The sequence below is a fragment of the Mesocricetus auratus genome, unplaced genomic scaffold (genome assembly GCF_017639785.1).
Source record: "Mesocricetus auratus isolate SY011 unplaced genomic scaffold, BCM_Maur_2.0 Super-Scaffold_4256, whole genome shotgun sequence".
NCBI classification, from domain to species: domain Eukaryota; kingdom Metazoa; phylum Chordata; class Mammalia; order Rodentia; family Cricetidae; genus Mesocricetus; species Mesocricetus auratus.
Genome location: NW_024429182.1, coordinates 12910777 through 12932670, shown reverse-complemented (window position 1 = coordinate 12932670; position 21894 = coordinate 12910777). Strand labels below are relative to the sequence as shown.

Below are 21894 nucleotides of genomic sequence, written 5' to 3'. Positions count from 1 at the left end.
AACAGCAATAATACAAATGATCGGAACAGCAACCCCTGTGACATTATGGGGTCATGCATGGGATTCCCCTGTGCCTGCATGATATTGCGTCCTTCCCAAGTCTTACTTGGGCTTATAGTGAACCTGTCGGGTAGAAACTATTACTGCCCCATTATAGAGGAAAAGAAGCAAGCCCAGAGAGATTATATAACACCCTAGCTTGAACCAGTTCCAGCTGGACTCTAGAGTTCATTCCTCCTCTAGTTTGCTTCTTGCCAGCTTGGTTATTTGTTTATTTATTTATTTGTTTGTTTGTTTGCTTGTTTGCTTATTGGACAGCAGTTTCTTCACAGGGAATCCCTTCCACCAAGGGAAGGAGGAGTGGTTCTTGGGTTCTTCTACTTGAGCTCCAGGTGCTTCCGAGGTAGAGTTGCTTCTTCCAACTCTATAGTTCTCTGTTTTCCTCCTGACTGGCGGTTGGGATGGAATCATAGGAGGTCAGGCTTTCACCATGGAGTCATGTGGGGAAGCTGGGGCCTGAACTCCATGAAGTGGTAGATAGCTCTAGGAGCCAAATACTGTACAGTGTGTTGGATTTAGAGAGATGTGATCTATCCCCAGCCAGCAAAGGTCTGCTGTTGAGAGCTTAGGTGGATCAAAACTGAAATGATCGTAAGGTTATTTCAGTATCTCTAAAATTCTAATGCATTTTCTCTTGGAATTCAGTTTTCATTCTCCAGTGGCTTGCAAAGCCCTCTTTTCCCTAGGGTCTCCTCAGGAGTGGGCTTCCTAGGTGTGCAGACATGGGCTAGCATGGCTGTCTCAGCTCTCAGGCCTGAGCTTCTGCTTGCTGTGAAGCTCTTCCAATCTTTGACAATAACATGATAGTCTTGGTTGTGGCTTAAATGATCATGTACACTGCTTATCATATCCTAATATAGTCTCATTTCTGCTCACTACATTTTCTTTCATGTCTCTGGAAGAAGAGGAAATTCAATATCTGGCTCCTGCCTGTGCTGTTATGATGTAAATTCCTAAAGTTCAGGAAATGCAAGAGTTCTTAGACCTTTAAAGTATGGTCACATCCCAACCCCTCTATTAGTGGAAGGGCTGCTTAGGTGCAGTTACTGGGTTTAACCGAATAGTTTCTCATTGGTTTGTTCCAAAGTGTTGCTATATTCACATTTTTCATCTTTGTCATTTGAATTATAGAATGTTAGAGCTGGAAGGGATCATAGATTTCACTTCTTCAAGTGATTATTAATGTACTTTTTCAATTGCAACCCTTTTGCAAATGGGATTGAAGTTCTAGACTTCTGCTCTAGAAGCTTGCCTTTGCCATAGAATGTTCATAAATCATGAGGGAATTGTGAATACTTCAAGTCACATGACCCTGAGACCCAAGATGTCAACAGAATATTGTATAAGAACCATTCATATAGAATGGCTTATAGATTGGAAAACGGAAGCCCTCTGAGGCCCATGTAGGCATATGCTCTAGCTGCTCTCCTTATCCTTGAGAAACTAGACAAGCACAAGATAAGCTAGTTAAATACTCCAATACGGAGGGGCCCTCGGTGACTGGAAGGGGCCAGGATGTAGAGGATCCCCTTCATCACAGATTTCTGGCCTTCTCGGCCCCATAACACAGATGGAGGTTTACAGTTTGCAAGGACTTTGTTAGTGGTATATGAAAGGTCATACCTGTTATTATCTGTTTTGTTTCTCTTCTGTCACATGTGCTCCCAGTTGGAAACTGTCACACACTTGTCACTTTTAATCTTTGCCACATTGTCTCTACTCCTCCGCAGCATAGCTTAGATGTTCTTAGAAGTATGGGGGTGATGGACATGTCCAGGTAGGTGCTTCTGTTTGGGAGGAACATAGATCTGATGACTGAAGGTCAGGAACATAGAAATGCCACCTCCGTTTGTCCTTCCCAGAGATGACGTCTGGGTCATGGAGAGCTGTGTGGAGAGCTGTCTCGTGTTTTATGTCAGAAAACAGTTGTTATTCCTATTTCATGGACTAAGAAACATTAGTAAAGTATGTTAATTGTTTTCCTAGGAGGCACTGCTGGGAAAACATTTAAAGCGCAGATATGTTTTCTTACACTCTGGTCGGAAAAAGACCAACAAAAGGGCGGTTTCACGAGCTTGTTTGTTTTTGAAATGAGCAACAGAAATTAATGTTCATTGGAGTCTTTTGTGCTTCTTGAGACTTTAAGCATTCTCCCAAGAAAAGATGAGACTGCGTTATGTTTTGTTGTTAGTATTTGACTTTGATTATATTTGGAACCCCTGGTTGTCATTGCCACAAACACATTGCACATGGGACAGAATATTCACTGTAACAGAAATCATTCATTTTTATTCACTGAGGCAAAATGACAAGTCAACATCAAGAAATACATGCATTTGCTTCTGTGTTCATCTTGAACCCTGTAGTGTTATGACCGTGGGGTGCGACTTTCTAGTTTTCAGCTTCCTTTTAAAGTATGTCTCCAGACTCAAACCTGTCATTGCCTGGATTCTCTTCCCAGTTTTCATTAAGCGAGATTCTTTTGGTTGTCTCAGTTCCCAGATTATCTTCACCTCTCCATGCTCATTGGCAGTGGGCTCCAACAGGGTTTTCAGCTAATCTTGTGGAAGTCCTTGCTTTTCATCTAATGAGTTATTTATTTAACAGATGGTCACCGCTTTGCTTGGGGGCTTTGAATCCATCAGATGAGATCTGCTGCCCCTGGCGAAACTGCAAATTGTGCCTTTATTTATATAGTTCCTCATAAAAGTAACCGTTGGCTTTTAATTTTATCAGTGCAGTTGTTTTTCCTTTTTCCAGATCTCAATAGTTCGTAAGTCATTAAGTTAAAGACCGAAGTGTTCATGTGTGTGCGGTTTCTCAGTAGCACTCTCAGGCAGTGATGACTGAGATCCTACAGTGTTGATGTCTGGGGAAGCTTTGTCTACAGTGCTCTCTAACCCTCGTAGCCCTAGAAAGCTGGTGAGTAGCAAAGCAGACTCCGTTCAGTGTCCCAAGGCTTCACTACCATGAGTGATAGATCTGTAGTAAACTTCCTAATGGAAATGTGATGGGGGAAGTCCTTCTATGTACATGTTTGTCCTATTGGTTGATAAATAAAGCACTGTTGGCCAATAGGGAAGCAAGATAGGTGGGACTAGGAGTTGAGGAGGAGGCTGTAGAGAGTCTCCATGTCATCCTGGCAGGGGAGGATGCACAAGTCCGGTATTCTTGTTGATAAGACTTATAGAAATATATATATATATATATATACACATACATATATATATATATATTAGTAGTCATGGGTTAATACTTAAGACAGACTTAGCCAATGAGAAGCTCTGGAAGTTGGCCTACAGCATTGTAACTAATAGAGTCTCTGTGTGTTATTTGGGATTGGTATGGCTCTGGGACCAGGCTGGTGGGAAGAATGCTCATTACAGAAATGTTTGAGGGATAAGGCGCATGGAAATGTTTGAGGGATGAGGTCTATAGTGTAGAATTTCTCACAGGCCGTGAATAGGATGTTATCTTTTCACATATCAGGGGCCATGATTCTAAATGAGAAAATTGATGAGATGCCTAGAACATCTTTCATTGCCCTAGGCCAATGATATGGTGGCATCCCTACTACAATTGATGTGAATTCTGTCTCTCTGGCCACTGATTGTAATTAGTAAATCCCAGCAGTGCAGGATGTCATTGAGCCTGGCACTTGGAAGATAAAGAAGCATGGATTGGCTGTGGAAACAGGAGTGAGGAAGGCTTGCTCCACTGATGTAGGTGTTCTGTCATGGTGGAGGCTGGTGAATGCCTGCCTGTGGCTTCTTCTTTCTCTTACAGGAAATAAACATCCCTGGGTCCTCAGAATTTGTTATTGTCACTTGAGTCTTGTCCTCAGGCCCACTCAGTATGGCAGGTGCCAGGGTCAAGTCTGTTTACCAGTCCTGTGTTTTGTACAGTCTGGCTGATGGCTGCACATTTCCCAGCCAGAGATGCTTCGTTCCCATCCATGAATCTCTCAGAGAAGGAATCTTTGAATGGATAGGGAATTGCAGGCATGCTGTGGTCTAATTGCTCTGGCTCAAAAGCAGCCACCTGCAGCTTTAGGGAGAATGTTGGAAATGGGAAGGATAGTATCCAGGTCTAACTGCCAGGAATGTGACTTAATTACTGCAGGGTGCGAGTGTGTGTGTGTGTGTGTGTGTGTGTGTCTGTCTGTCTGTCTGTCTGTCTGTCTGTCCATCTATCTGTCTGTCTCTGCGTGGTGGATCTGACATCAGAATAGAACCATGATTTCATTTTATGACACTTCTAACAGTTTCCCTGCACTGGGCTCTGTTCAGTACTATAGTATCTAAGGCAACTCGATTCTGAAAGCTGTATCTCCATGGTATGAATGAGAAAACTAAGGCTCAAGAAAGTGCCCACTTATTTATGTGGGAAAAAAGCCAGTAAGAGATGTCTGTGGTTCAATTTTGTTCTCTCTGATCTCAGAGACTGGCTGACATTGCCACAGGTATAGAGCCCAAAGGAATTGCAGTTGTCAGGATATCTGCAGTAACCTGAGGTCACCTGAGGCTTTCTGCTCATTAGTATTGGAGGTTTAGCAGTATCTGGGAGGTGGAGAGATGTGAGATATTCCATTCTTAATTGATTTACCAGTGAGAAGGATAATTACTTCCCAGGCTCCACTGCAGAAATGCAGTGTGAATTACCAGTCAGAATTATCCAACGAGCATGCTTTCGCTGTCAAGTTACTGAAGAGCCATTTATGCAAGACCACCATGCCACTCTCCAGATAAACCTGAGGAACCCCTATGGAAAAAAGAAATGAAGTTTAGAACTCTCAGATTCCTACTTTCCCTGACCCACCTCTCCTGGATATTCTTGGGGGAAATGAGCAAACTCAGCAGTAGGGTGTCACACCTGGAGCTCACAGATACTAGTATTTCGTAGGCTGGAGTAGTACAGAAAACAGTGGATGTGCCAAAGCTGTTTGTCCTGGTGAAGCAATTGCTTGTGTTCAAGGAAAGCACCTCGGTGGGGGTGGGTGGGCAAAGAGTTCTGATTTCAGAAATGTGCAGTTCTTCCTGGGTAAATAAGATGCACACACGTCAACCGTGCACACAGACCTGGAGTTGCAAATTCTGGTGCATACAGAAGTCAGGAGAATACTGGTCAGATAGAGGTGTTTGATTCCTACAGTGTTCTAGGTAACTGTCTTTGTGGGACAATAGGTGCCAAGAGTAGACAGAGATGGTCAACACACTCTTTAAAAACAGTCAGATTTTCATAAGAGACTTACATGAAATAGTTTTGGGGATAATTTTAATAGATGACTCGGAGCTCAAGGCTTGAGGTGGCAGAATGTACTGAAATTGTTTTGATCTCTTCTGATCAGCTTGTATCATTATTCAAGATGATGAGAAGGGCCACATGTGAGAAGTTGATATTGGCAAAATGGCATTTGGAAGAGAGGACAGCACTTATACTGCCCTTCGAGAATGGAATTGACTGTTACTAGCACCAGAATTCCAGGCTAGAAACGAGGCTTCCAGAGAGCCTGCTGCCTGACCATGATTCTAGTGGGGAATCAAAGTTGATATCACTCTTTCACTACCTCCAGAACCTCTTGGATATGACTGGCTGTTTCTAAAGTCCCAGTCGAGCCTCATTCACTAGACACCCAACCACCTTCTGTTTTCTCACCTCTTCCCTGTCTCTCAAAACCCAGCCTGCTGACTGGATGAAACTGATCACTGTGCTGGTGGAGAGAAATGGTTCCCTCCTGTTCATTCACAGCCACCTTGTTTTTCTTGCCTCATAAGTTAAGTTGCCTCTTAAGTTGCTAGAGGGCTGGAACAGCGTGCCAGGAGAGGCATGTGGGGAAAACTTGTGAAGGAAGGAGTGGAGAAATACAAAGACGTGAGTTCGTGGGTTTGCTCACTGAGTGAAGTCCAGCCCTTTTTTCTTCTTGGTGTGTCCAGAGAGAGAATCAGAAAACACTACGATCTCCCTTGCTCCCAGAGAAAGAACTAGGCCTCATCACGGGCCAAGATATCACCACGGAGGGCGACCGCTGCCAGGAGAAACGGTTTTAAGCTCCCGTCTTCCTTTGCAAGTGTGACCCAGCCTTGCAGGGGCGTTAAAGCATCTTTTGATTCATCTAATCACTTTAAGGAAAAAGAAGTCAGAGTAATTCTTGGAAATTCACTCTTTAGTCACAAAGTCCCTCTCTCAGCAAATACATGTATGTGTTCTCTGTATAAATCACTGCTGTATGCTGTAGCCAAGAATTTATTTAAAGGCTCATTAAAATGATTGCTGTTTTTTTTCTTTTGCATTTTATTTGAAAATGGGAAGAATATAAACCCATAGCCTGGCTTTATTCCAAAGTGCCCTTTAGGGTTTCTTTACAAATATATTATCTCTTTTAAAAATAAAAATGTAATCAGTGAGATTATCCACCCATTTTTGAGGAATAACATAAATTATCTACTTGCTATGTTTTTGAGGGATTTATGTTTGTCTACCATAGTTTTAAATTTGATTTTTATTGGTTTGAAGTTTTCCTGTGTGTATTGAGTATTTCAACAAAGAATTATGAAGATGTCAGGGTTCAAATCTAAGGAAAAAGGTTTTTGAGTGTGTGTGTGTATGTGTGCATGTGTGTGTGCATGCGTGTATGTGTGTGTGTGTGTGTGTGTGTGTGTGTGTGTAGTTCTGGTTAGACTGCAGAAGGATTGAAAGGAAGCTTGTGTTTCTGGATGGCACATGAGAGGCTGGTCCTATTTCCCTACCTGGATCATCTGAGCATCATAGATGCACAACTAAACCATGAGAAGAGATTCTGTTCAGACTGGTGGTCAGCCAAGGGCACAGGGCAAAGTTGGAACTGGGAGCAGAAGATGAAACCCAGAGCAGAGGTGTAGACAAAAGTTTCTATTCTGCCTGCTCCTGCCACCCTTCAGACCCAAATAAATACACAGAGACCTTTCTTAATTAGAAACAGTTGGGCTGATGGCTCAGGCTTCTTATTGACTAGCTCTCTCTTAATTATTAACCCAGAACTACTAATCTATGTATTTCTACATGACCTTATCTTACCAGAGAAGGCTCCAGCATGTTATTCCATTAGCAACTACATGGTGTCTCTGCCTGGCAGTTTCTCTCTGCCTCTCTCTCCTCAGAATTCACCTCTTCTGGTAGCCCCACCTATACTACCTGCCTGGCTCCTGGCCAATCAGTGTTTTATTCATACACCAGTAAGAGAAACATATGTACAGAAGGACACACTCATCAGAGAGGGCCTTGAGGGAGAGGGAAATTAATAAGACTGACATCCTGGATGGCAAGTGGCAGCTAAGAATTTTGTACTTTACTGGCTTTTAAAAAGAAGTTCTCTCTGCCTCTCTCTCCTCAGAATTCACCTCTTCTGGTAGCCCCACCTATACTACCTGCCTGGCTCCTGGCCAATCAGTGTTTTATTCATACACCAGTAAGAGAAACATATGTACAGAAGGACACACTCATCAGAGAGGGCCTTGAGAGTGTCTCTCACTCTAAACAAATGAAACATGGAGGACTGAAGAGATGACTCAGTGTTCAGAGCACTCTCTGTGCTCCTGGACAAATGATGGTTTTTCTACAGGACCAGAGCTGCATTCCCTGAAGCCACATCTGACAGCTTGCAACTTCCTATAGCCCCAGTTCCAGGAGATCCAGCACCCTCTTCTGGCATCTGTGGGCACTTGCACAAGTGTGGCATACATTCACACAGACGCAGAGCCCCCTCCCCTCACATAAAAAAAAAAGAATGAAATACTGCATTCGCCCAGAAGGGAAATGCCAGCCTGTGACATAATCAGCAGCTATGGAAGGTAGAGGCAAAAACTGAGCAGACCTTGGGAAGAAGTTTGGAATTTAGGGGAAGTGAAAGAAAGGACAATTAAATATGGAAGTGAAGGCAGGTGTGTTGGGTTTCAGAGCTGCAAGTTGAGAAAGTGATTCATTGGAGCAGATATTCTGCTTCCTTCATACTTCAGGGATGGAGTTAGTACTTGGTGTTGAAGGATACCAGGGCCTTAGTGGCTTTGGGAAGAAGCTCCACACCATGAGAACTGTGTAAGGGAGGCTGATACCATGACACTTGGACCAGTGAGGGGTTGGAGTGGCTACACCTAGTCCAGAGTGTTTCTGTGCTGCCTGGCCCTCAGCCAACCTCCAGGTTGTGTTTTTTGAACATCGCAAGTCAGAACGGTGTTAGCAGGGTTCTCAGGAGCAGGATGCTGTGTTCTTCTGGAGTTCTGCTGTACAGCAATACAGGAAATGCATCCCACTGCCCCTGAGCTACAGATAGTGATGAGAACAACCGCCACTGCCACAAGGAAAAGAAATGATTTTTATTTCATTTCTCCCTGGGTGAGCTCAGCCAAGCGGAGTGATTGCTGCTGGAACGCATGATCCCCTTGCCCCTGGCCTGCACTCCCATTACCAAGGTCACACGAACAGACGTTTTTACTTAGAACACATTCTGCTGGTGACTGTGTCTAGGTAATGATGGTGGGAGTCCCGGGAGCCTCGGACCAGCCAAGTTTCTCAGGCACATCTTCGGGGTCAATGAGACTGTATTCCCTAAGTTAGGGACTTAGCTGGCAATGTAGACAGAGAGCCTGGCCTCCTGGACAAATGGTGGTCTGTATTCATATTAGCAGTCCTATGTGGAGGGGCTCCTGAGTTTAAATGTAGACAGCTAGACCTGTCATTCCACAACACAGGCCTAACTCTGAGAAATGGCTCTGGTTGACTTACAGCGACCAGCCACGGGGAAGAAACAATCCAGAGAGGACAGAGCTATGAGGGATGTGTATGGCTGTGTCCTGTCTGGGCTGCTAGGGGAAGAGAAGGCAGTGGCCCACCTGGAGCGTCTTTGCTTGTGTTCTCTCCAGACCCAGCAAGGTCAACGGGTGGCGTCAAGGAAAGAACTTCATGCACCGCCCATGCTCTTCTTGCTGTGTGACCTTAAATGTTTTATTTAACTTCTTGAAGCCTCTATTTTCACCTCTATAAGTGGTGCTTGTAGTAGCGATATTAATTTTTCAGGCTAGCTTTAAGAATTGAATGGCAGTACATGCAGAGGGCCTGGTGTGAAGCAGGAGTTCCACAGCCCAGCTTTCTTTCCTCCAGTTGAATGACCTCCTCTTCGGCCTTTTCCTTTTGCTCAGTGATGTCTTCCCCATCCCGGTGCCCTCTCCCTGTGTAGTGTACTTCTCCGCTGGGCGGAAAAAAACCTATGCCTTTCTCATTCTAGCTTTAGGCAGAGTTCTTTCAACTTCACTAACAAAAACGTTGTCTCTTCTGTGTTCCTTCTCTTTCACACTCTAGACCCTTTCATAAGTCAGCTGGTGGGTCATATGCCATTTAATGAAGCAGACGTTTAGATTAATGTTTTCATAGCTCTGACAAGTAGATCCAAAGTGTTTCTACCTATCATTTCCCAATCCTTGGTTGACAAGTAGAGCTACCCAGAGTGTGAATTCATAGCCTGCTCTGCCTGCTCCAGAGCTTCAGACAGCTCCTTCATCATTGCCCCCCTCTACCAAACTACCTGCTCCTCCTCCATCACTGTTCCCCACTTCTGCCAAATTCTACCTGCTCCTCCATCATGGTGCACCCCCTACTCTACCTATTCTCTCTCACTGTGTCCCCCCAAACTCTACCTCCAACTGTTCAGACTCACATGAGATACTTTCTTGACCATAGATTAACTCTTCTGACCCAACATGTCTACAGATCTTCTAGTGGGGCTGGAGACTTCTGTGCATTGACAGCCTAGACCTCACACTGGCAGATGTATTTAAGGGCAGTGTTTACTTGGAAGTAAGAGCTAGTGGCCCCAGATCTGACATTTTCAGTTATACATGCTGTTACTGGCCAGATATCTCGAACTGTAGTTTTCATGACTGGGCATTGGAAAGGAACAGATGGCAGGTTTATTGTAAACTTCAGTCATTCAAAAACCATCAGAAGTTTTCCCTGTTCATGACTCTAAAGCAATTGATAAAGAAAGTGAGTCCCAGTAAGAGAAGAAATTCATAAGGTCTTCATAGCCACTAAAGTGAGAAACTATGGCTTTGGTGACTCTCAGGGTTGTTCTTGTGAAATTGCCCTGGAAGTTGCTGCATGGCAGAGGCAGACCTGAGCAGGCATGGAGCTAAGGAAAAGGCTGATAGCTGAAAGTTGGCGGTGCAGTTGACTTAGAAATCCTAGAGTGTCCAGGGCATTGGTTTTAGGAGAGTTCAGGTCAAGTCTTTGGGTCAGGGTAACTCTAGTGGAGAACATGCCCACAGGCACGTGGTTACTATGCCAGCTCCACAAGACCAAGTTGGACTCAAGAGTAGCCACACGCAACAAGACCAGAAGAGAGCATGAGCCAAGGTTTAATGAGAGAAACAGTTCAAACCAGGCAACATTTGCTTACATGTAAAGGGTTAGAGAAGGCACCAAACAGAAAGACCAGTCTCAAGGTGGAATCCCGAAATGTTAGAACCTAATCTGGCCATAAAGTGTAAAGCAGTCTAAACCCAGGATTCAGTGATGAGCCTGGGGGGTTATTGGCAGCTTAGTATTTCTTTTTCTTTTTTCAATACCTCTTGCCTGTAGAGATGGCATCAGAGGGGCACTTGACTGATTAATATAACAGCAGGCTGGACCAGACAAGGGCAGCCACATGGGAAGAGTTGAAGAGACATAGGATGCAATTATCCAAAGTGGTCTTTGGCCTGAACCTCAGGACTTCAATCATCCTAGAAGAGGTTGTGGCAGCCAATGTATCCAAGGAAGATTTTTCAGACTGCACTCTGAACCTACGGAGATGAGCGAGCTGATGTCAGAGCCGAGCATAGCACATGCTGGTTGGAAACAGGGTTGAGAAAAATGAGCTTTTGGCTTCCTAGTCTCAGCTGCCCCACCTCGATCCTAAGTCTCAGAACATTAGCATTCGAGACCTCAAGGGGGAACAGCCTAGCAGACAGAAGGTTGTAAAAGTTATTTCTCTGTGAAGATTTTTCTCTGCATTAATAGCTTCTTGACGTGGCTGTCTGGAAACCTGTTTTGCTTCGAGTACTCCAGGCCACCTCTTTCCTTGAGTGGCTACAAAGATTGTTTCTCTTTAGTCTCACAGCTGGTTGCATGTGAGCCTATCCATGCAGAATCTGCCCTAGACTATTAAGGCAGGAACTTGAGGCTTGAACTATCAACCCTAGACAACAAGGGCACATGAAGTTTAAAAGTATGTGCATAGCTGACCTTTTCCAATGATAGTTTCAACAGGACTTGTAGTTCGTCTTCAGGAGTCACCACTTTCATCATGAAAATCCTTGCTTAGGAGCCTTCCATGGAATTCCAAATGGGAGAAGACGTCCATGCTTTTGCTTGTAGAGCCAGAGGTCTTCAGTCTAGCTATCCATATGTTAACTTGAGCTTTTCAGGCATACCTACTCTATCTTCTGACACAAGTTTTAATAGTTCAAAATTTCAGGTCATTCTGTATAAAATTGGTATTCTTCCTGCCTCCCTATGTTAGCCAGCACACTTTGGCTTTATGACACACAGAAAGCTTACCTATATTCTTGAAAGGTGGGAAATTGACTACTTTTTGTGATAAACTTCAAGATAAAGCTCCAGTTTGAATTCTCTGATTCAGTGACATCATCCAGGACACAGTTTTCTTTTTCTATCTTTCTCCTCTGCCATCTAGAATCATCCTCTGTGGACTCAGGAAAATTTCCCTGCTGTGGATAACAGGATGTTTGCAGGGGTTCTAATATCACACCCAGGTAGGGAAACACCCAGAAGCATGACACAAAATATTTTGAGTAAGGGGGTATCTCCCAGCACCCCCCAGCCACCAACATTGTATTGTGTTAATATGCTTATCTAGTATGCCCATATTTCCATTTAGGTCAGCTTGTCTGTGGGGTGCCAAGATTCATCCCACATAAGAGGAGGCATAGAAAAATCATATAATTAACAAGGCCTGCCATACCACCTGAGGCATCTTTTGAACGTCAAATGAGATAAACAATTTAAGTTCCGCATTTTTTCTTATTTTCTGTTGTTACTGACTTTGTGCCTTGGCTCTCACTGACAAGTGTTCACTCCACCTAGCAACATTTAGCACAACCTTCCATGAAGTCTTCCTGGTACCTCAGTATCTACTCTCATCTGAAGTCCTAGGTTGAATTCTAGCCCCAAACCTTAAAAACACATAGCTGTAATGGATGGATGATTTCAGATGATCTAAGGAGGTTAAAATAGCACTGAGTCTCCCATCCTGCCTGTCCCGTGTCCCTTTTTCTTCCCCTTCACATCGTGGCTCTACATGAAGAAGGCTAGAGATGTAGTTTAGACCCCAGCTTCTGTGGGCTGCCACTCCAGAGAGGAACATGTCATGAATCTGAGCACTGGAAAATTTGCCCTAAGTAGAGGTTTCTTCACATAGGACACAAAATTAATTCAAAACCAAGCACGCAGTGCATTGATTAGGTGACTTCCCTGAAGCACCCTGTGCACTATGTACGCTGCCACATCACACAACACCAACAGGTAGGGACCTGAGACACTTTGGTGAGATTTAGCACTATTGAGTATCACACATTTCATTGTTTTTGCTACAGACTAAAGTTCACCACACTTTTCGGCTGTTTTGGAGTCTAGCTTCATGGCATAGGTGCTAGCAAGAACCATGTGTATCACCCCCAACTTTGGGGAAGTTTTAGGTCCATGCCATCAGCTGTTTACAAACGCCATATAAGTGTTTGGTATCAGGGCCTCTTAAAAGAGTTTTTGCTGCTAATCCTGAGTCAGGAAGTCTCTCTTAAAGGAGCCATGCCTCCGCTGGGCTCTAGCAAACAGAGCCCACCTGAGAAAATGCTGATGCCAAGAAATCATGCTCAACTCTGTTCTTTTGTGTTAGAATCCCCTTTTAAGCTTTTGTCAGGTTTTATGTGGAAATTCTTGCCCCACGTTTGGGTACCACAGGTACTCCATATGAAGCCTGTTTTCTTCTTTATGTTGCAATTTCAAGGTTATTGTCCTCATGCTACACATCTGTTTAAAGATTGTTTATTCTTATAACGTAAAGTTTCAGTCTTTAAACTACATAGGTTATGAAAAATTACAGATTAATAGTGACCCATGTTTGTCATACTTAGAGTATTTAGTTAGGTTCTCTAGATATTCAAAAATGTACTCCACTTAGATAATCTTCAAACACTTCAAAGACCTACAAAATATAACATTTAAAATGTTTTAAAAATCTAGGCTTTTCTTGACAGTGGACATGTCTTCTCTTGACAACACCAATTACTTTATGAGGGTGATGGCCATCAAAAATTCCTTATGGAGTTTGCCTTCAATGTGCCAAGACTAGCCATCTGGCCAAAAAACTGCTCTTGCCTGGACTGCTCAACTGTATACTACAAACACAGGACATAACACGACCCACAGGAAAATGATTGTTAAACTTGCCAAAACAAGATGGGATGAGTCCTTCTGGGTTCCTGCTTCACAGAAGAAACTGCCAGACATTCTACAGGACACAGAAGAAAGCAACTGACAAACTTTGTTGGTACAAGGCAGAAGAGATCTTCACATTTCCTGCTTTATTGAAAATACTGTGGGCCTATAGACTGAAGATGGCAGTCCCAACATTACAGAAGAATGTTGGGTGACTGTCCAGGCAGGTAGACATCGCTGTCATGTCTAGAGTTTTGAAAGTTGTTTATAATGCACTTCCAGTTTACTTTGGTAATATTATATCCTTCTTGGGTCTTTGATGGATTTGAAGACAGTTATAGTTTTCCTTAGTTATGATAAAAGGTAAATCAGATATAAAACTTTGGACTCACAAAGATAGGATAGATGATAGAGTATTTTCTTTAATTTTGCCAAAGCAAGTGAACTAAATAGTGTAACTATAATTCTTCCTTGGTAACTGTTCTATTATATATAATTTTACTATGTTAAAGTTAAAAGCTTCCTTTTTAATTGGACAGCAAAGGGGTAATGATGTGGGATGTCCTTCTGTATGCTGCAAATATGTGTTGCTTTTATTGGTTGATAAGTAAAGCTGTTTTGGCCTATGAAAGGACAGTATATAGCTAGGTGAGAAGTCCAACAGAGATAGAGAAAGAAATAAGGCAGAGTCAGGGAGACACTATGTAGCTGCCAGGGAAACAAGATGTGAGTAACAATCCATGAGCTTTGTGGTAAAATATTGGATAATAGAAATGGGTTAATTTAATTGTGAGAGCTACTTAGTAATATGTCTTAGCCATTGGCCAAACAATTGTAATTAATGTTAATCCTTAGAGTGGTTATTTGGAAACTAGCGGGCAGGATGAGAAACCTCTAACTACTCACATGTGTTTACTTTTGTTGAAATATAATGGCTTAATGGTGAAAACAAGGGCTCAATCCTTTCTTGCTCTCATTCCTCATGCTTAGCTATCAAGTTAGTATATCTTTGTATTGGATTGTGCTAGCATGTTTGATTTGTAAAATTGCTATTTGAGTTGCTGATGAGTTTCATAAAATTTGTAAAACTGAACTTTGGGTTGGGATTAGGACATGATTTGAAAATAATTCCTGAAATGGCCCTAAAAATGGCTCTGTCATTTGTATTATCTGTTTGCTCAGTTACCTTTTTGACATTGATGTTTATAAAATCAAAATGTTAATCAAAACTGAAAATGTTCAAGGTGCCATATAGCCTTCAGTATCAAAGATTCAGCCAAGATTTAATCACCTATGTGAAATAAACAAACACATTTCACTAGTATGCAAATGTATATATTATATTGTTTTATGATTACATTTTTATTATTTGTTATAGTGAATGTTTGATTGTATACTTGTTTTATATATATATATATATGTATATGTTAGGTGTAAAGGAGTCACAACTGGAAAATTTGAATATGACCTGGTTTAGTGCTGGAAAGTAGGCTCAGTGAGCAAAGAGCTTAAATGCAAGAAATGAAGACTTACTTGAGTTTGAGTCCCCAGCACCATGGTGTGCCAGAAGTGGTGGTGTGTATCTGCAATTCCACAGTCCTACAGAGAGTTTGGAGGCTGAGATAGGAGAATACCTATCCACTCTTAGACCAACTAGCTTAGTATATGTAGCAGTGAACAACAGGAGCCCCTGTCCCAAACAAGGTGGAAGTTGAGGACCTAAGGTTATTCGGTTATTCTCTGATTTCCATTTGCATCTTGTAGTACACACACACACACACACACACACACACACACACACACACACACAGACACATGCCCATAGACACACACCCACATGCATGTATACATTCAGATGAAACACACACACATACACACACACACACACACACACACACACACACACAGAATGAAGAGACAGAGGCATTCCTGAGGGACAGCAGGCACGGTTTGTAATAGTGTCTAGAACTTAACATCTTAGCATTAGGTTTATTATATTTGGTAAGGATAATAGATGACTTATGTATTATGGCTATCGAGCAGGGACTATATTTCATATGTTTTTTTAAGTCTCTAGCTATCTAGCCATACACAGAGACTGGGTATATTATATAAAGGATCAGTAGATTTTTAAAAGGATTGTATTCTTATTGAATCTTTTGGGTGTGATGATTTTTAAAAAGTTTTAAAATGCTTTTCTGGTTATACCAGCAAGGACACTCATGCTCTGACTCTGGTTTTCACAGACTTACATATCAAATGGCTGGTTTATTCCTCTGTTATGACTTGTAGAGATGTGGGCACATTGCCACCTGACTTTGTACACATGAAACACCTGTTATCCGAAAGAACATGGATTTTAGATCCCCTTGATTTTGGAATATTTGCTTACATAAGATTTAATGAATTACCTATCTTGTAGAATGAGACTTTAATTCTAAAAGCAAAATTCACTTGGGCTTCACATATACCATATATAAAGTGTGAATCAGATTTTATATTGTATTTTTTGTGTATCTGTGTTTGTAACTAACTGTGACCCATTTTAATAAGCCAAGGATGGATTTTCCACTTACCATGCTCATAGGACTCTAAAGGTTTTGTAGTATTCCAGATATTAGATTTTTGGACTAACGGGTACTCAAATTATTATTTATTTATTATTTTAATTTTTGAGAACAACATGTATGAGAGCTTCTACATCACTCCTATCCCCCCTCTTCCCTCAAAGTCCTTAAAGGCACCCTTTCCCCCTAAATTCATGACTGCTTCTTATTTATCTATTATAGTTACACATGTAGACATGTGTATATTTACACAACTCATCAATACATTTCACATTGCTCATGTCTAGATGTGTCCAGGGCTGACTGACTAGGGCTGGATATCCTATGAGGGAGTTTGTCCCTGGAGGAAACTCATTCCTGCTCTCTTAGCATCCACTGACCAGCTAGGGGCAGGACTTTGTGAAGTTTCCCCGCTTGTGCTGGTATGCCTACTGGTTCATCTGTAGCTTCAGCTTTCCAGATGGACATGTTTTGTTTCTAGCACCATGAACCAGTAGCTTCACTAAAAGTGGGGGAGCATTCCATTAACCCAGAATATTTTCAGTGTCTTTTGCACCCCAGATCTTTGGTATTATGGAGGCATATGCAAGACCTGTGTCTCATAGGAGGAAGGACAAAATGTATATTATCAGCTAGCTTTCTGTCACTCAGACAAAATGCCCGATAAAGCCAACTTATGTGGAGAAAAGCTTTATCTTAGCTCATGAGTTTAGAGCTTTTAGTCCATTCTGACTTGGCCTCATTGGGGAGTACTTCTTAGGGCAGTGCATGGCAAGGAAGATGCTTCCTTCATGACATGCAAGAAGGAAAGATGGGGAATGGAGAGAGAAATACACACACGGAGAAGAGCTCAAGGGTAAAGGACCTCTGTACACCCTGCAAGAGCATGTCCCTATTGATCTAGGTTTCTTCCTGTGGGCCTCACCTTCTAGACATTCTGTCACTTCCAGTTAGTTCTGAGGATCAAGTCTCAACGCATGGGCCTGTAGGGGACATTACAAATCCAAACTATAGCACGCTGGCTCTGTCTGGCAACTTGAAGAAGCTCATGGTGAAGCTGTCATTCAGTTCTATCAACATGCCAGTCAGAGGTTGCCAAGGACTAATGGTGGGATGTGGAAAGTGGGATTACCAGGGAGAGAAAACGGAACTGCTCACAATACAGAGCTGTGACAGCAAATTGCATTCAGGAACACCCAGTAATCTGGGTGGAGGTGAAGTGAAAGTTGCAATGAGATGACATGGTAGCAGAAAAGGAAGACAAGTGATAGGAGGTCACATGATAAGAGCCGCAGACTAGGTTTCTCTTGGCAAAAGAGGAGGTCTTTGTTCAGGCCTGTGTCCTGCAAAGATTCCATAGTTAACAGGTTAGAGGCCCGATTCTAAGAAAAGGATGCAATGTGCAGCAGAGAGCTTCATATAGTGTTGTTCTGTATAAACGGAACATGATTATGAGACACCAGGATGTGAAACTATGAGGACGTTATTTGTGATTTAAGTGCATTCCTATGATGATACTCTGTAGAGCTCCTGTGGTGTGAGTTGCTGTGGAACACTATTCATTATGAGCAGCTTTTGTTTTAACAGTCATATCTGTGTGATCAATGTCTGTGTTGTAGTAGGGGATGCTAACACGCTGCCCTAGGCATGAGATGATTGGAACGTGGGTTTGCCACAGTGAGAAGGGAGGAGGGTCCAGATACCATGCTGTTGTAAGAGTAAGCACCTGCTTTTGTGCTTGCTTGGATGTTGGGGTGTGAAAGGCACACATCAAGGTTGTCCCCAGCCTTTCAACCTGAGTCTGGAGAAGAGGGAGTTGGGGGGTGGGGTCAGGTATAGTAATAAAGCATAAATGGCCTACAAAGAAGAAGAGGTTCATGTGAAAATAGTTGGTTCTGTTGGACCATTTTGATGCTGTGGGGTTGTGGGTATGAAGACTTTCAGCTGCTTTGATTAATGGGTCCGGATCTTAGGATGGGTTGGGCTTGAACTACAGAGCACACAAGAGTGTCCTTGGCAAACAGACAACTTTAGCAATGAAAAATCTCTTTGGGGTTCTTTCTGTTGAACATAGGATCAAGAGCAAATAAGTCCAGCTTACTGTCAGTCTGTCAAACATTTAGTGAAAATTCACTCTGTGGTCAGTTGATACTAGGTACTTAGAATCACAATGATGAAGAAGATGTAGCCTATGCCTAAGGACACATGAATCTGGTGTGTTTGGTTACATAGAGGAGAGAGATTAAGTCAATCATGAATAGAGGAAGCCAGTACAGGTCACACCGCAGCAAGCCCCAAGAGACAATGGGCAGGAGAAATGTCTCAGAGGGGGAGAGCTGCCAGCCATCCATCTCATGGATCTAGAATTTGATCCCCAAGATCTACATGGTAGAAGGAGAGAATGATCTCTGCAAGTTGTCCTCCAGCCTCCACAAACACAATACATGTGCTAAACAAAAGAAATGAACTATAGTTTGTCCAGTGTTTTTTATGTGTTGCCCTTGTAGTTAGACTTTACTTTTGAAACTAGGCACATTCCAGAAAATGTGGATGTTAATTTGGATGCCAGGGAACTTAACATTTAATTCATTAGAAGAGTCCACTACCAAGTCTAAGAAGTTCTACCCATGGGACAACTGATGTTCAGTGTTTTATAAGATCTCTTTCAGCCTGGCTGAACACTTAGGACACCTACATTCACCATTAGGCAAAGCATCATTAGATATTAGAGTCAAGGAGGATGTGATGGTTTCCCTCTGGTCTAGAATGGCCAGAATCATGGCTGATTAGGCAACAGGAATGGGGAGCCAGTTCTTGCTTACCATAAGGGAGCTTATAGAAGGTCACTCACAAAGTGTCCAATTCATATTGTTTCCTTCCCCTTGCCACAGTAATGGCCACTTCCAAATTGATGTGTCTCCTCATGTTCGGCCTCTCGCTTTTGGCTGTGTTCGAGTGTGCTCCTACCTTTAATTACAGGACACAGCAGTGTGTGGTGGTTTGCCTTCAGGTGCCAGTGAGCTTGGAAGCCAGCCAAGCAGTAGACACTTGACCTGGTAGAATGGGATATGTAATCAGCAGCATTTAGACCCTGGTATTGCTTTTAGATTTTGCTGCGGTTTAATGTATTTTCTGTGCTTTCAGGACTCCCTATGCATTAGGAGCCCGTTCACCCTCAGCTTGCTTCTCTGTCTACTGTTGTTAGTGCCTTAAAGTTTTTGACTGGGAAATAAATAGAGTGGAGTGACCAGAGCTTCTCCAGCTGATATGACCCTCAGTAGCTGGCAGGTAAATTTATAACCTGGAACTGGACTGCTTTGATATCTTCCAATTGAACAGGCTTCACTGGCCAGGGAGGGATGCTTTTTGGGGGTGGGTGAGGGGATGTTACATGAGAATATTGGCTAAGAATTCTGCCAGAGACTCCCTACTGCCTGCCGGATTCAGTATGTGAATTCCCCACATGGCCAGCATCAGCCCTTTTCTCCTGCCTTTTTTTTTTTCATGTTCTTCCATGGTCTTTGAATCCAGATGCTCTGTTTTATTTTGAATCCCCTGGTGGCTCCAGAGCTTATTCCCTTGGTGTCTTCTAGAATGTGCCTCTGGGTTTTCTTCTCGGACTCGTATTTTAACCATTTTTGAGGCCCCATGTCTTGTCTGCCTCTTCCAAGACCCCCACACCCACCCCTGGCTATGTGGATCCAGCCTTCTTCCCATTTACCAGGACTTCACTTACACATTATCCTGGAACATTCCTGTCTATATAAGCACAGCTAGCTCTTTTGTAGCTGGCACTCAGCTCCCCTGTTCTTGTATCTGGCATGGTGCCTGGCACGAGGTCTTGCATGCTCTGTAGCCCAGCGTTCTTTCTTCTGCATCAAGGGTCAGCTGTGATGCAGGTGTCCAAGGCAGGTCCAAAAAAGCTGGATCTCAGTCACCTGCCAATGGTTCTCAAGATTTTTCTGGGCAAGGCCTGTGGAGCGCTAACTGATGAAGAGGGCTTTTGCTTCAGGCTTTATCCCAGCTTCCCAGATCTGCTTTCCTGGTCCAGATGGCACCTGGGCTTGGATGTCTCATCCTGGACTCGATGTCTGTGTTCAGCATTCTCCTGGCGTCTCCTGTCACTGCAGTAGGACTAATAGCTTCCAGCTGTGCCGACCTATAGTCTACCTCTAACACAGTGTGCCTCCATCCAGAGCTGTGTTCCTTCTGCTGGGGTTTGGGAGGGAGGAGACATTTATGCTGGGATTGATTGTTCCCTCCTTGGTGCTTTCACAGAGTTTCGTTTATCTTCCCTCCTAGTATGCATCTCCCTGCAGTTTGGCCATTTATTTCCCTGTCTCCCCTGCTAAACAGTGAGTGCCCCAGGGCAAGAGCCAAGTATTATCTGTCCAGGCTCCCTGGTACCTAACACAGGGCTTGGCACTGTGTTGATACTCATTTCAACTAAGCAGAAATCAATAAGCAATTACAAAGCGAGAGTCCATGCACACAGTGCCCAGTTGATGCAGGAGAGCCATCTGAACTCCATGTTGTTTTCCTTTATATTATGCAACAATTCCTAAATTTCCCTGAGAGCATGTTATTGGCTCTCATCCTTTGGGTAGAATTACTAGAGAAAGAGGGATGTCAAGGCAAGACAAGCTATCTCTGATGCTTTGTCAAGGAAATACTCTCACCAAAAACTTGTTCAGAAAGTTCATTTCATAGTGGGTTTCTACACCAATCTGTTCCAAAGCAGAAGACAAGGAGTTCTTTGGACAAGAATTTGTCTTGTTCATTCTTAGGGCCTGAATGACAAGACATAATTAATATATTCAATATATATTCAAATATATACAAATATTGTACATATTATTTATGGATCTATTGAAAATGAAAAGGAGGCATTGGGAGATTGTGCCATTATTCATTAGAATCACTGATTTATTTTTCATGTCAGTTAGCTTGTATGACACCCCCTATTCTTTTGGGTAAGGCAAAATTGGGGGTTTCTGGCTTTTTTCTTGCATATTTGGCCTTTGCTGAGTGTCTGGTCCATTCAGAGGTGGCTGACTCTGAAGGTGCTGTCACTGTTTGAACTAGTAGTGCACACATAATCACAGTCTCTCACATCCATCCACATCAGCCACTATGTGCAGAGGCATGGAAGGCACCTGCTCATGGTCTGTCCTTGGGATTCTACTTCTCATGCTCAGATCTGCAGTTTACAGACTACGGCACCAAATACGTATTTCAGGCTTTTGACTCTTTCAAGCAGGGAACCCAAAGTCCAGCAGCCTGGCTTCAGTTCATGCAGTCTCTGGGTGGGTCTAGACTGTGGAGAGGTAAAAATGATTGTAACATGGAAAGTTATCAAACCATTTCTAAGTCTCTACTGGGTAGAGAAAGGCTTGGTTGCTTGTTTAGATGCATTGTGATGCTGAAACTGAATTTAGCTATTAATTAACAAATGACACTCTCTGTTAAGTTCTCAACATATTTCCTGGCGACAAAAATGCATATTGTCCCCTTTCTTCCATTATCTTCCCCTTCCCCATGCATCTATGTATGCATCTCGTGTTTACAGGGAAGACAGTCTAATAGATAGGGTGAGCATCAAGAAGATGCTATGAAGGATGGGGAGGGACTATGGTGGGTGATGGATTGATGGGAGCTGACCAATGAAATTCTGCTCAGAATTTCCCATAAACTTTAAAGACCAGACACCACATTTCCTAGAGGAGCTGCTGAAATATTTCGTGATATTGAAATTTGGAGCCCAGAATTTATTATATAAATGAGTGATTGGAAGTCTTCCCAT

The 21894-nt window shown here is 42.9% G+C and overlaps 1 protein-coding gene across 1 annotated transcript in view; it reads left to right on the top strand.

Annotated features, from left to right (window-relative positions):
• The window catches only part of Sorcs3 (sortilin related VPS10 domain containing receptor 3), a 609591-nt gene that overhangs the window by 276796 nt on the left and 310901 nt on the right, over positions 1–21894 (top strand). The window lies entirely within an intron of this gene.